Here is a 14,581-nt window from a genome sequence, read left to right as displayed (position 1 = left end):
AAAAAAAGAGGCAAAGCACACAACAACTTTGTAGGTGTTATATACTAGAATAATAATTATGTATTTCTAGTAGAAACACCTGATTTAATTAGCATAGTTTGATTTCTGTCTGAAGAATTCTAGTACTGAGGACCATAGAAACGACATATTAAAAGACAATGCGGAAAGTTTGGAGGTGTTTTTGGTATTGAGTTTTAAATGCCTAGATGCTGCTTTCCATGGTGGGTAATGCTTTTTAAAATGTCCTGGGTGAGTGCTATTATCTAAACCTTCTTAGTGATGGGCATGTTCTCTCAATTGTTTCTAGCATTCCCTTCAGAGGTGAAAATGAAAGTAGTCAAGTAAATTGCTGCTAAAACTTTTATTGCTTATTATCTTATTTAAAAGACGTGTCTATTATTCTTGATACACATGTTGTAAGTTGCATTAGAATTCAAGTGGGAACTGAAACATCTGTCCAAATTAATGCTGTATTTAAGGGGCTTGTTGGGTTATAGACCTTGTGCAGGACTTGCCATGCCATAGGCATCTAAAACATAGCTAATCATTTCTTCAGGCTGGCTGGCTGTCATTAGCATTCAAACAGAAGCACAATTATGAAACTTCTTTAAAATGTTCATTTTTAAATTTCAATTTCATGTGTGCAAAACTTTTCTGATTAGTTCCTTTTCTAATGTAATAAAGTAACGTGGGAAGGGAGAGGCAAACTTTTGTAGAGACATAAATATAATTAAACTTGTAAACTATTTACCTTATAAGCTACTTACGATAAGGCACAGACTTTTCTCTGAAAACCTAGTGTAAAAAAAGTCTGGTATTATCTTGGAGAACAACAGATGATTGCCCCAAAATGATGCTATTTTGAATATCTTAGTGTGTGTGTGTGTGTGTGTGTGTATAGAGGGGACTGGGTTTTATGTAAATGGGGCCACACCTACAAGAAATCTGTCTCTATTAAAAAAGAAAAAAACAAAGAAAATATTGAGAGGACCTGAGACTTAGATACCCTGAGTACACATTTCCCCCCCAGGGAAACGCTATTTGCTTTGCAGAATAGAGCTCTAGAAGATTTGGACTGAACTGAGTTATGCAGCCTTAATATGATTGAAGAATTATCTTGTTGACAAGTACAGAATTATAGATTTGAATCCATTAGCTAAAAGGGTCCACAAACATTTGAATAATGGCCTTCACATGTTTTTCCATTGGTCTATCAGACAAAGAATCCTAAAAAAAAACCAAAACCCCACAAATCTTAAATCCCTCTAGTTACAGCATAAAGAGACTGAATTAAATTTCCTTGTGTTAAAGATAAGTAAGCTTTTTTTACTTCATATTGGAAAGAGGAGATTTGATCTGTGTTTCTACACTTCCAGAGCTATATTTTTGGCAGCTGGAAAAGTACAAGTATTTTGTAATAAACGTAAATGTGTTCTACTTAAATCCAAAAGGAAAGCCATCAAATTAATTTGGTATCAAAGAGTTTAAATCAACAGGCCTTTTAGTGAACGCTACCGATGGGGTGGCAATATGTTGCAAAAGTAGAGTAGTTCCCATATAAAGAGCCAGGTGCTCATCTGATGTCATTCAGCATAATTTCACTGTGGCATCTGAATTAATTTTCAGACTTGGAATTTTTTTTACCTACTTGCATCATGCCTTTACCACGTTCCAAAGCTGGCTATTCCAAAAATATCCTATATATAACAAATTTGGTGAGGATGTTTTTGCTGTGATTAGTCTCACGCTGTAGCTGAGACCAGCATACATAAGCGTGGGGAAGCGTGATTTCAGACATAAATTTCAAGAGAGTTAATGAGTATATATTTGTGAACTATGCCCTGAAGTAGGGGTTTTATTGCTGCACGGACAAATTATAATCTCCTCCTGTAGATGCCATATAAAAAAAATCCAAAAGTTAAAAAAAATTGAGAATTTTAGGTGAGTTTAGAAAATGAAAATCCATATGTTTGCAGGTAGTATAGGAGATTCCTGGTACAGGGAGACGTAGCTGAAGGCAGGGGGAGGAAATCTTGTTGATTTTTGATTCTCTTTCCTACTCGTTCTGCTCCCCATCTTGCAGATCTTTTGTGGGTGAGCCAAATGTAATCAGGTTTGGCTCACTTGGAGGAATTAGGATGACTGAAAAGTATGCCAGATTTCAAAACAATTTCTAACAGTTTCTGTGATACAGTGTAAGCAACTGAAAATTGACATGTTGTGTTGTGCCCAAGTCAGCCAACTGCTGTCACTGAATAATTAGATTCTCTAGAAGAAGGGAAAGGGTTTTTTTTTCTGAACAAAATTATTAGAAAATAATGTTGTAGCTATTTTATTTAGGAATAGGCTCAAATCCTTCTGCTCTTACAGGCAGATTTTTAAAAATAGTTTGAATCTGGGCCCCAAAAGTATCCTTCATGTATTTTTTTATATAAAAGTATAAGTTGTTTGGGCATTTTTATGCCAGTACATACGTCACTTGCATGTGGAGAAGTCATTGTTGCGGGTAGTTAATATTATTTTTTCTAATATAAATTAATTATTCTCTTTATTTTTATTTCATATGGCACATCAATTCTACGAATTGAGTTCTAATATTAGACATAGGTCATGATCTAATTATAGCTTGATCTGGCATAAGAATTACGACATTTGTGAGGACAGATACAGTGCCTGATTCTCCAGGAACTTCTGCCCCTGCAAACTGGCTATGAGCTGGGGGGAGAACCGATCTGCATTGTTAGCCTCTGCGTCCCTTCCCCCTCTTCTAGCAGAAGTGTAAGCGATAGCATATTCCATGGTGAAAAACCATGCCTGGTGAAATAGTAAGGTAGTGCCATGGTTGGAAGAGAGAGGTGAGGACGCCTGATCTGGGTGGAACCATCGGCAGTCACTGTGCCCGCTTCATGCCATGGTGAATAACGTGAAAATGCTGATCTGGTGTGCAGGGAAAGGTCTGGAAGACTGTATGGGTGAGGGCAATCCTCAGGGATGGCTGCAGTTTGTATCAGCTGAACATTTGAATGGGGACTGGAGAGACCTAGCTAAATTATGATATCATGACAACTGGAATGAAATTGGAATAATTGAAAAGAAAGGGATTTTCTTTTTTTTTTTTTTTTTTTCTCATATTTTCTAAGCTATCTTCGTCCTTGTTTTGGTAATTCTATCAAAAAGCAGCACAACTTAAAACTTGCTATTTTTATCTTATTCCAAACTTACTCTGATACCACCTTCTCATCTATCCTTTCTAATTGAACGCACTCCTCCCAATTTGTTGTTCGAGTCATCTTTTTGTAAGGATTCAGAGTAATTCTTGAATCTATAGAAGCCCTAGTTGGACCAACCTTCTTAACAACAAAAAATCCCGGTGCAAAAACATATGACAGCAATTAATGAAAAATATTTTTATTCTGAAAGTGTTTGTTCTGTTGGCCTAACTCTTGCCAGGGACTCTTTAGACTGTAAATATTTCAGAAAGGTGATGTTAGGGAAAAATACTACGTATTTCTGAAAATTCCACTCCTTTTCTCTCCCATTAAATTCAGCTGCAAAATCGTTACTGGTACTGGAGGGGATGGAGGTAGGACTCATCTCTCCCTTGATAACCCCACCCCTTTATTTCTTTAGATCCAGCTGTAAAATTTCTCATATTCCTGGCACTATTACAAATGAGAGATAAATAATAAACAGTTTCTCCTAGGACAATCAAAGCTACATATATAAATCTATATTAAATCCAAGGTTAATGATTGCTTTTCTGTTTTATCGGCTGTGGGGAGTGCTTTCTGAAGGAAATCCTGTCTAAGTGGGAGAGTACCTTTCTTCAGAGGTTCTTAAGCAAAACAAGACATTTAGTTCTGCCCATCTTATTCTGCAACATGCAACCAATGCATTGTAAAAAAAGAGTAAAACATCTCTTCTTATGTTTGTCAATTGGGAAAAAAAACCCCACCACATTTTTTTTATTTCCCAAAAATTATTTTGTATCTGATGTGGCTAATTTGACTTGGTCTTGCAGAGAAAAGTGCTATAGTTCTCATTAGTACTTTGCAGTTATCCCTTCACTGGCTGAGGTGGAAGCAGCTTTAAATCATGTGGGAGAATGGGGAAGGGAAAAAGAGAGAAAACAAGCTTTTTTGAACCCTGTAATGTAAATTTGCAGACAATTATTCATTATTAACTGCCTGAAGCATCACACCTCTCTCACCTTTGCTGGAATGTCTGAACATTAGGGTAAACAACACACTGCTGTCTTATCATAATGCGGTCTGCTTCACTGCAGCAAGAACTTGTCAGAAACAGATTGTGATGTTGACTTCTCAATAGGGGAAAAAAAGGGCCTAAATTAGACTTCTATAAAAAGAATATTGCATATTTATTTCCACAATAACACCAAGGAAAAACGTTAGTCAAGAAGCAAGCAATTGGGTGAATAAATAAGCTTGTCTTTGTTCTCATCAATTAAGTTATTACATCAGTTGGAAAACCAGTGAATTATAATACAGATGTTTAATGAAACACTGCTGTGCCTATAAGTCAAACTCCTATTTTGTGGTGTGATTTTGGCTGCATAGTTTTGTGTGTGTTAAACCGTATTTATTAGCTGATACCCATTATTATTTTGAGCAAGGTATAATTCAGTTGTCAGGCTCCAGCTCTGGGAAGGAGATTTAATCAGTGAGAGCCCGCTTTGCTGCTGAGCATAAAACAATGCGGGTTTCATGAAGCAATCACACCAGTGTGAAAAAATGGGATTAATTAGTATTGTACAAGAACAGGCAGCATGCTCATTAAAACCTTGTGAGCTGCCTCTTGATAAACTGCCACTTGATAGGGCCGCATTAATGTGACAAGGCAAAGACTTTATTTCCAAATCCTTTCTGATTATATCTCACTTTTAAGTTACCTGAATTGACTCTCTAAGGCTTTTGGAATACAAAGATCAAAATTGCAGCAAGAGATCCCCAAGACACCTGGACAAAGGAGCCATGCTCAGATAGGAAGGCTTCAAAAGACAACTTTTTTTTTGAACTCCCATTCAAACATAAATCAATAGCTGTACAACGAGGCAGCTCCAAAGGTGGTAAATTTGCATTTACACTCAGCAGGTTGGGCTGGAACTTATTTGACGATCAGCAGCTATCTAATGAATCCCATGTAATTCTGTGCCTATCTGCCTACCAAGCGCTTCATATGTTTGTCAGTATGTAAAGTCTTATAAATATTCTTACGTCTTCAAGTATGCTCTAAGGAAAGGGGAGGAAAAGGTAGGTACTCCCAGCTGCACATCTGTTTCTTGTAGTTTGGGTCGGCCACTGAAGAACTTATGGTCATATTTCTTTTTCATCTTTTCTTCCAGAAACATTCACAAACTAAAAATGTAGATTCCCACTAGTGGGTTTGTTTCTACATGGCAAAACATAATAGGAGACGTGCCTGAATAACAACAGTAAATGTTGGATAGGATGTATTTTTGATCTCATGTGTTATTTTCCTTTAGGCATAATGTTTCATTCCTCCCTGAATTTGTAGTGGTTCTGATGATTTACTCGCACATAATCTTGGCTTCTTTTTTTTTTTTTTTTTTTTTCCTTTTGTGAATTAGTGGCTATAATGAAATTATATCTGAACTTCTAATAGTTAACCAAATCTATCAGCTGTTTCGTGATGCATAGGTGCTCCAAGATGCTGACTTTCCATGTAGCTTTAGCTGACATTGTATGTAAGGCAATTGTAATGCAATACAGTTACCTGTCAGCATATATTTGTAGGTGTGGAAAATGCCACTCAGAGAACAGAGATCTTGTATCCCCTGAAGCTTTTCCCAACTATTTTATTTTTAAGCAAAAACATCTCGTTAAATCTCAACACCCTATTAAAGTTATGTTATCTACCATGAAGTCTGAGTATTTGGTTACCAATTATAGATTGTTTGCAACTGCACAGGTGTAATCCCACCCATAGCTACCAGTGAAAGGCATCAGACTGGAGGAAAGGTACCCGAGTCTGGCTAGATTTGGATGAGTACAATGCTTTACAAAGTGATGTGTTGCAATATTATTAATTTAAACCCTTAGATTTCATTGTTGTGATCTGGGTTACATGATGCAATGCAAGATGACAGCCATTGAATTAATAGAAAATGGGATTCATCTCCTGAAATTTCACACAAAATAGAAGCAGAAGACAGACAAAATAAAGGGAGATGGATAGACAGACTGATAATGCCACTAATACTTTTAAATTTAAACTGAATGGGTGAGATAATTTTAAAACACTAATGGTGTTTATCAACAGTATGATAGCATGGTGGAAAAAAAAATATCACACTCCCTCTCTGTCTCTCCCTCTTTCTCCCTTTCGTTGATTGCTTTGTTGAGCAAGTCAGTGAATATTTTACACTTTGTTTCTTTTATTTTAGCAAATGAACTGCCTCGAGCTAATGTAGTGTAAGTGGAAATTTTGAGCACCAATGTCTACTGCATGATCCAATAATAGGAACTTTCTATCCCTCCTAGCTCTGTAACATAGTGTAGCAGCAAACTCCCCGATGCCTCCAGGTTAGTCACATGCCTGATTTATGATTATAAACTATAGCTCTGGAAGAGGTTAGCTAGGTAGTTTAAATCATTGCTTTTTCTCTAATGAACTGGGCTCAGCAAGAAAGTACTGTATACAACAGCCTTATCTGGTTGTTACTTACGGCCTACATACAACTCCTCCGTGGTTTTGGTTGTGATGCTGTTTTTACATAATTTTAATTGTTATTGCCATTCTAGTATGCTTTGTTACTGATACTTCTGTGAAATTAGTTTTCCTGCTGTTATCTATTATTCATCTTGGTGCAAACTGGAGCCAGGCACCCATTTCAAATATGGTGTGTACAACAGCAAAATAGATAAAAAAAACGACAAGGTAAAGATAGATAACATGCACATATACTATAAGGGATGGTTTCTTTTCCCAGCAACAGTATGTTGTACTGTTGAACTCTCTTCTCTGATATCTGTATCAGACCGTTGTACCAGCATCTAAATAGAATGAGGTAGATATGTTAAAGATGCCCGAGATATGCAAATAGAATAATATTCAAGATATTGTGGCAGATGAGCGTGGCAACTGATTCCAGATTAATGTCATTAATCTGTCTAAGAATTCATGGAAGGATGGGAGTATTGTGTAAACTCAAGGTACCCCTTATGCAGATCAGTCTGGCACCAACAGGACTTAGCAGCTCCTTGTAAGTCTTACTGACCTTGACAACAGTGCTGTGGTCATATTCTCATATAAATAAACTCTTTTCAGGCAATTTTCCCCAGTGGATTCAGTATAGATAGACTTTTTCTGGCACAAGGCCTGTTAACCAATTTTTACGTTGAAGTCCATTATTTATAACTGTCTAAAAGACACTACTATTTGACTTTCTCTTTCTGTGCCACTCACTGGCTTAATGGAGTATCAGACACTTAATGCATGCTCACACAACTCTTGTCATTCAAGAGCATCAAAGCAACTGATCATGTCACCCTCTCCCTAAAGTAACCCATGTTTTGGAATTAGTGAGGTAAAATTCTTCCTGTCAGCAACTCTTCATATCAGCAATTCAAAACCAAGACTTTGGTGGTAGAGGTATTTCTGCAGTAGCCTTGCACCTCTGCAGAAACATTAAGCTTTGGATGGCTAAATCTAGAAGGATTTTTTTAAGCAGAAAGTGAAAGGCTATTTTAATAATCTAGTAGTATTTGCATGCGGCGTTCTTCTGTCAGCTAAAGCTTCAGGCAACAGAAGTACATGGGTCTGGTTCTTGCCTGTTCTTTCACATCTGCGGTTCAGCTTTGACGGAGGCTATACGTGATCCGCTATAGTCCCTAAATTCTTTTATACAGGACTGTTACTCAGCTAGTGTTCCCTCATCATGTGCTGTTGAATGTTGCTGCCTACGTGAAATTTGATGCACCTGTCCCTTTTGAACAGCATCCTATTTTTCAGACTACTTCTCCAATTTGTCAAGACCATTTTGAATTCTAATCTTGTCTTCTAGCATACTCACAATTTGATGCTGTCTGCAGATGTAATAAACATAATCTATTCCGTCAATGAGGTCACTAATGAAAATATTGAATAGTATCAACCCCAGGCCCCTGTGGAACCTCGCTTTTTACAGCTTCCCATTCTAGCTATGAACCTTTGATAAATACTCTGAGTACAGTTTTGAAACTGATGTTGCGTCCACCCTGGCATGGTTTTATCTGAACCATGTTTCCTTAGCTTTAAGTACAAGATATCTTACAGCAATCAGAGATTTCTCGAAAAATTAATGGCATCTACTGTTTTCAGTCCACAAAGCCTTCTTGCTTGCAGAAGAAAATTAGATTGGTTCAACAGCCAGTCTTCAAGAACAAAATGTCAAACTCTTCTGCTTGTTATCTTTGCAGAATACAGATTATTTTTTCAGAGTTTTCCCAGAAATTTAAAAGGAGGAACGCCTTAATAATCTCTTAGTTAGAGAAGTCAAGGGAATGGGGAAAAAAAAAAATCTGTTTTGTCGCTTCACCCATTCTTCAGTATTTCTCAAGAGTGACTATCAATACCTCTGAACTTTAGTCCTGTAAGTAATGAAAGAGGAGGTGGAAAGGACTACAAAGCAGGTAAATGATTCAAAAAGATCTAAATTGTCCCAATGTTTTCTGACTTTTTTTATCAAAGACCACAGCCTTGTGATGCCTCTGTCTTTACAGTGCAACCCACCCCAAAAGAAGTGGTAACTACGTAGGCCAGGCTGAGGACATCTGCCAGTGGCTTCCTCCACCCTTTTGAGTTGAAGCAAGTTGAAAAGGTAGCACAATCCAACACCACTTTGGGCTTCCTTTCACTAATTTAGTTACAGAATGATGTCTTTTTATGGCTTATGTCATTTGTATCTAATTTTGTACATTGGATTTTCTTACGTTCCTTGGACCTTGCCTGGAGAGTTAGAAACTTTCATTAGCTTTGGAGTGTGTCTTCCACTTCTTCGTGAAAAGTTGCATGTACCTTATCTTTCTGTTTTGGTAGTTCAGGGATGTTCATTCCACTAGTGACAGTTAATACTGATCCATCTATAACTACTGCCTTTACAAGACCCCAAAACACTTGCCTCTGGAGGTTGAGCATCTGCTGTTTCTTTCATTTTCCCTGAGTTTCTGGTATAAATGTTGGAGACGGGTACTGGGGTTGGATGGACCTGAATTTGATTCAGTAGTGCTTGTGCCAGTCTGCAGGAAAAGGGCAAATTCTGAAGAGTTGCCACTTCCCCTGCCTTAACCCTTGTCAGATGGTGGGCTGACACATTGTGCTCCTTCAGAATTACAGCTGTTCCATCACAGATTCAATTTGGGCCCCCTGCGTAGCAGTGAGAAATATTTCTCTACTGTAAATCACTTAGTACAGACAGAATCCTGAAGCTGTTTTCATGCACAATCATACAGGGACCTAATTTTCTGTGATGGCCTCTTCAGTTATTGCATCACGAAAATTTCTCGCTATGGAGTAGCAGGTTTCATTCATTCCATCACCACCTATAAATAAGGGTTGTGACTGGAGTAGGTCAGGAGAGTTCCTCCTGGGAAAACCACATATTGTATTATCTGTGAAGAAAATGTGTTTTAAATTTCATTCTTCTAACTACATCTTGGTTGTTATCTTTGGTTTCTGAGCATGCTAAATGGCATTCTTAACGTCAGAGATACAGCACAGGAAATGATGATTCAAAATGCTTATAGAATCATAGAATAATGTAGGTTGGAAGGGACTTCTGGAGGTCATCTAGTTCACTTGAGGAAGGTACCAGTTGACACTTGAGAATTATAACATGCTCCAGAGATTAGATTAGGAGGAACCTTTGAGTCTGAGTGCCAGAAGTCATTTGGTGTGGCTTTGAAATCACTAAGTTATGTGGTTTACAGTAAGAAACTTATAGATGTGTTTCAGTTCACTCTGTTCCATGTGCACTTCTGAGGGGGAAAAAAAAAAGTCTATTTAGATACACATTCCAAGCTGAAATTCCCAAACCCCAGACTATTCATTCTTTTCCACAATCTTGGAAATATGTTTACTGTGTAGGTAACAACCTACCATGGAAACTTTCGATTTAGTTTTGATACCAGCTGACTGTCTCCTGTCATAATGACTGAAGGAAGGCAGTGGGAGACTTCTGGCTGCAGCGTGTGTGGGCAAAGCAAGAGTGCATGAATTAGGTGTGCTCTCTGTGGGTTAGGAGCTTTTACTTTTGAGATTTTACTTCTGAAGCTGCCCGATTATCTTAGCTAACTTGTGCACTGCAATCTACCTGATCACAGAAAAGTGTGGTCAGTGCTTGGCAGGACCTGTTTCCAGCTTTTCTGTGGGTCTACTTCATAAGGCTGGTCTCTGGGAGTGGGACTGGCAGAGGCGTTAGCTGGCATTGAGCTCTGAGCACCTCAATCCCTTCTTCCCACAGTCTTTCCATGAGAGCTGAGCAGAGGAGAGCCAAGACTTCGAGAAACTTGGAAAAAAAGGGAGGAGCACCTCTGTGTGCATCCACAGTGCCACAGAAGCTACTTCTGTCTGCATCTTGCCTCTCAGGTAGGACATCTTGTGACAAAAAAATTTGGGAAATAAGTGAAAATTATTATGAAAAATTTAAAAGGCATACACAACAGGTAAAATGCAAGTACGTGCATCTGTATGTTTCCTTGGCACTAGTTGCAGCAGTGCCTCATCATCCCTCTTAACAGATTTGTATGTGCAAACTTGTTGTATGATATGGCTATGTTACCCTTGACTTCCAGCTGCACTACCATTCTGGTTACTATTATTTTAAATGATGTGTCTCTGTGTAATTGTCCACCCAGAAGAGAAAAATAACACATTATCTTATATTAAGCGATCAGTGTTCACAGAACTTCAGCATCTTAGTTATCCTTTCTAGTTATCCTTATGTTTATAATATAAAATACAAATTGGCATTCTCAAGTTATGTCTTTGAGGGCCTGTGTGTTTTTTTTCTGCTAGTCTGAGAAAAACTTCAGCAATTGTCATGAAATAATCTTGTGTGTTAATCTACTGCTTCCATCTTGAAAAGCGCAAAATGATTCCCTTAAGAAAAATAATCTGATGATATTCATTTGAAAGGAGCTAAAGGAAACCATCCAGAGTTTTAACCACTCTTGAGTTTACAAGGTAGAGAATGGAGCCGGGTCTTATTGTCATGTTTTCCAGCTGATGCTACACCATTAAGTTTAAGTAAATCAAAATGCGAAGCCATAATCTGTATTTTAATATTGATACACTCCTTGCCATTTTGACTTTTCCAGCCAGAGTATTTCAACAGCTATCTGAAGGATAATTCTCACATGGTTTGGTTAAAGAATTAAGCATGTTAGAGGGCTATTCACTCATTTCTGGAATATCAGAAGTTGGACATGTAAAGTGTGTTGCCTTAAACCAGAATGACCCATCTGATACAGTGTAGTCAATGTTTCTAGATTTTATGGAAAATACATTTTTAAACGTGATATTTTTTAAAAAAAAAAAACCTCATCCTGCAGCATAGCGTTACCTGGTGAAGAACACTGAAAGAACTCAGAGATCCAGATACAAAAAGTCAAATTTCAGGCTAAGCCTGGGATAATGTTTTTACTAGCAGTCAAAATAATCATCAGGTGATTAAGGTCTTCTCTAACAACAAAATTATATTATGGATCTTCTGGACTCTGAAAGGGATTCGCTCTGGTGTTTTGAATAATAAGGGGGCTGGTGATGTAATATATATATATATATATTCTGGAGCACTTTGTCCACATGTTATCGGAATGCCCGCAATGCAAGAGTTATGGGAAATATATCATCATCCCTGGACTGGAGTTTATACAGAATATTAGTCTGCCATAGGATCCCTTTATCTACATTCTAGATGGCCTGACAATTACTCCCCAAATGCCTGAAGCCAATTTAAAAAGGATACTAAGAGCACTCTAATAGCTGAAGTTATTACTACTAAAGTGTAAATCAATGCTGTGTACGTTCCAAGGAGGAAGAGCAGGTCTGAATGAGCTTTGTCTTAATGGAAAGTGTATTTTAGACAAATTCTGCATATGTGGAGGCAGATTCTACATGTATGGCGCCATATTCTGCAGACAGGTCTACGGGCCTCCCCTTTTCTGTAGTGGAAGGTGAATTTACTTAGCTTGGAACAAACGACACTGTTGCTATTCTTTCTTGATGATTGTATTAACCGTGTTAGTTTGCTAGATGAGCCTAGGCTGGGCTGTAGAGGCAAGGCAAACACATCAGGAGCAAGAGGAGGGACAGAAGAGCATAATGCCACCTCCCCCCCGCCCCCCCTCACCCATCCGCTGGGTGCCGCACCCAGGCTGGCGCGGTGCAGAGGCACCCACCCCTACCACTGTCCCCTGTCCCCTTTTGCCAGCCCCTTACCTCCTACCCGCCGGGCTTGGGTGCAGTACTGTGCCATTGCTACTAGGAAATATTTCTTCATCATTTTAGCAGTGATGAATAGGTCTGTCGGGCGCTTTTGGTGGGCTCTATGCTAACGCGCACCAAAAATATGAGTTGAGGTCATGGGCTGTGCCTAGTTCTGGGGCATAGGTTTTCTCACCCCTGATTTATATACAGCAATCTTATGACAGCCACTTTAGTCAAAGGGGATGTAAATCTTATAATTTCTGCCCATCTTGAGAAGATTCTGCACTCTCAATACCATGGCTTTTTAGGGATTGCTAGTGGGGGCCCGCTTCTGGATGTGACCCTCTATCTCTACCCGTCTCCAGTTATCCAGAGATAATCAGATATTAGAGGAGGTTGGAAATTTGTCTCCTATTAATAATTTAAAAAAAAAAAAGTGATAAAAGACTCTGATCTTGCCAGTGTCATAAGTAATGTCACTTAGTAAAGTGACTGGCACTAGCTGTAGGCTCAGATATGCCAATTATAATTAAACCCATTATTTTCAAATACAGTTCAGTTTATTCCTGGAGAAAAGTAAAGAGAATTTGAGAGTGACAAATCTCTCTGGAAAATGCAAACTTGACGAAAACCTGTTTTTTTGCACTACCCGTAATATTTCGTTTTCAGGTTTGAAATGAATATTATGTTACAACATACTCTTTAAAATGAGTGTTGACCAACCTAACATAGCGTACAACATTAAAATATGTATGTCCCTGTCAGAATCATCTTGAGAAAGCAAAAGGTGACTTACAAGGCAGAAGTGACATTTAGTTCTTAGATCAACAGCCTTCAAACATCTGTGGTATGGTTTTATTTTCAGAAAGGTACCGAACCGTTATCCATTACAAATCTGATGCCTGTTCATGGTTTTATAGGAAGAGAACCAAATCGCCACCTCTGTCTGAGAATTAAACCCAAAGATGGCACTTTAAAAAAATACACACAGTGAAACTCTTTTTTTTGTCAGGCAATTATGGTCTGCTAAAAGATAGAGAATTGTTGATAAAACTGAGGGTTTGGTTGTTTGCTTACAGCAATGTTGCAGATAATGGTTGGATTTTGTAAAGCCACATAACACCCTGAGACACCAGTCCCCCTCAGCGGGTTTCTTCCCTAAAATGAATGGGATTCTTAGGGATGACCATAGGAGAGTATAAAGCACAGCCACAAAGCAGCTGCCCCAAGCAGCAGCTCATTCCTGGGATGGCAGCTCTAAGCTCGGGACAAGACGAGCCAGGAGAAGTGGAAGGTGTGCACTGCACCAGGCAGTCTCCCACATGCTCTGAACCCTCTGCCCCGGGCTATGTCCCGCAGGACCAAGCGGTTTGGGACTGCAGCTGCTCTGAAGATGCAGCTCCTGTCATTGCCAGCCTGGAACTGAAGGTTAACTGGCAGATGATGAAACAGAAATGTTGTCACTGACCTTTGCCTGCTAATGAGTACGCCAGTCCTGCCCAAATCCAGTGGTAGTTAGTGTTTCTCTTATTCTGGCCGCCTTCTAGATCCATTTGTACAAGGTGATGGTGCGTTTGTGCTCTCAGGCATTTGTTCAACCGCCTGCCCTACTGCTGGCCACCAGGGATATCCCTGGAAACCGATGGCAGTGCAGTGATCTGAGGTCTGATGTTAACACAAGGTACGGATAAAATTCCTGCTTGCACTGCAGGTGACTGGGATCTAGGCAAGAAAAGTTGCTGTAGCTGAAATTTTTTCATTCTTCTCTACTGCACTGGGCAGCTGTTTTGTCATTATTGGCAGTCTTAAAATCTTGGCTTTGTTTTCTGCCCTGTAATCTTGTGTTGATGTCCTTTACGTTCCCAAGCCCTCTGTTTAAAAGTGTTTCCATTTGATATGATTAATAGCTCTTGTGAGTGATCTCTATTAAGGACTCAAATCTCAATTTCAAATATTTTTGTGGCACTTCTGGTGGGCCTGGCTGGGATAAATTAAGCCTATTTTTCCCCTGATTGCTTCGTTGGATCTCTTTGTAACTTCACCTTGTATTCCTTTCTGTTCAATACTTTTCAAAGTACTGAGAGTTTAAAGAGGTACAATAAATCCCAGATCAGTTTTTAATGACCATGGTAAG

Source organism: Falco cherrug, chromosome 10 (genome assembly GCF_023634085.1).
Source record: "Falco cherrug isolate bFalChe1 chromosome 10, bFalChe1.pri, whole genome shotgun sequence".
Lineage (NCBI taxonomy): Eukaryota > Metazoa > Chordata > Aves > Falconiformes > Falconidae > Falco > Falco cherrug.
Note: the sequence above shows the minus strand (reverse complement) of the source record.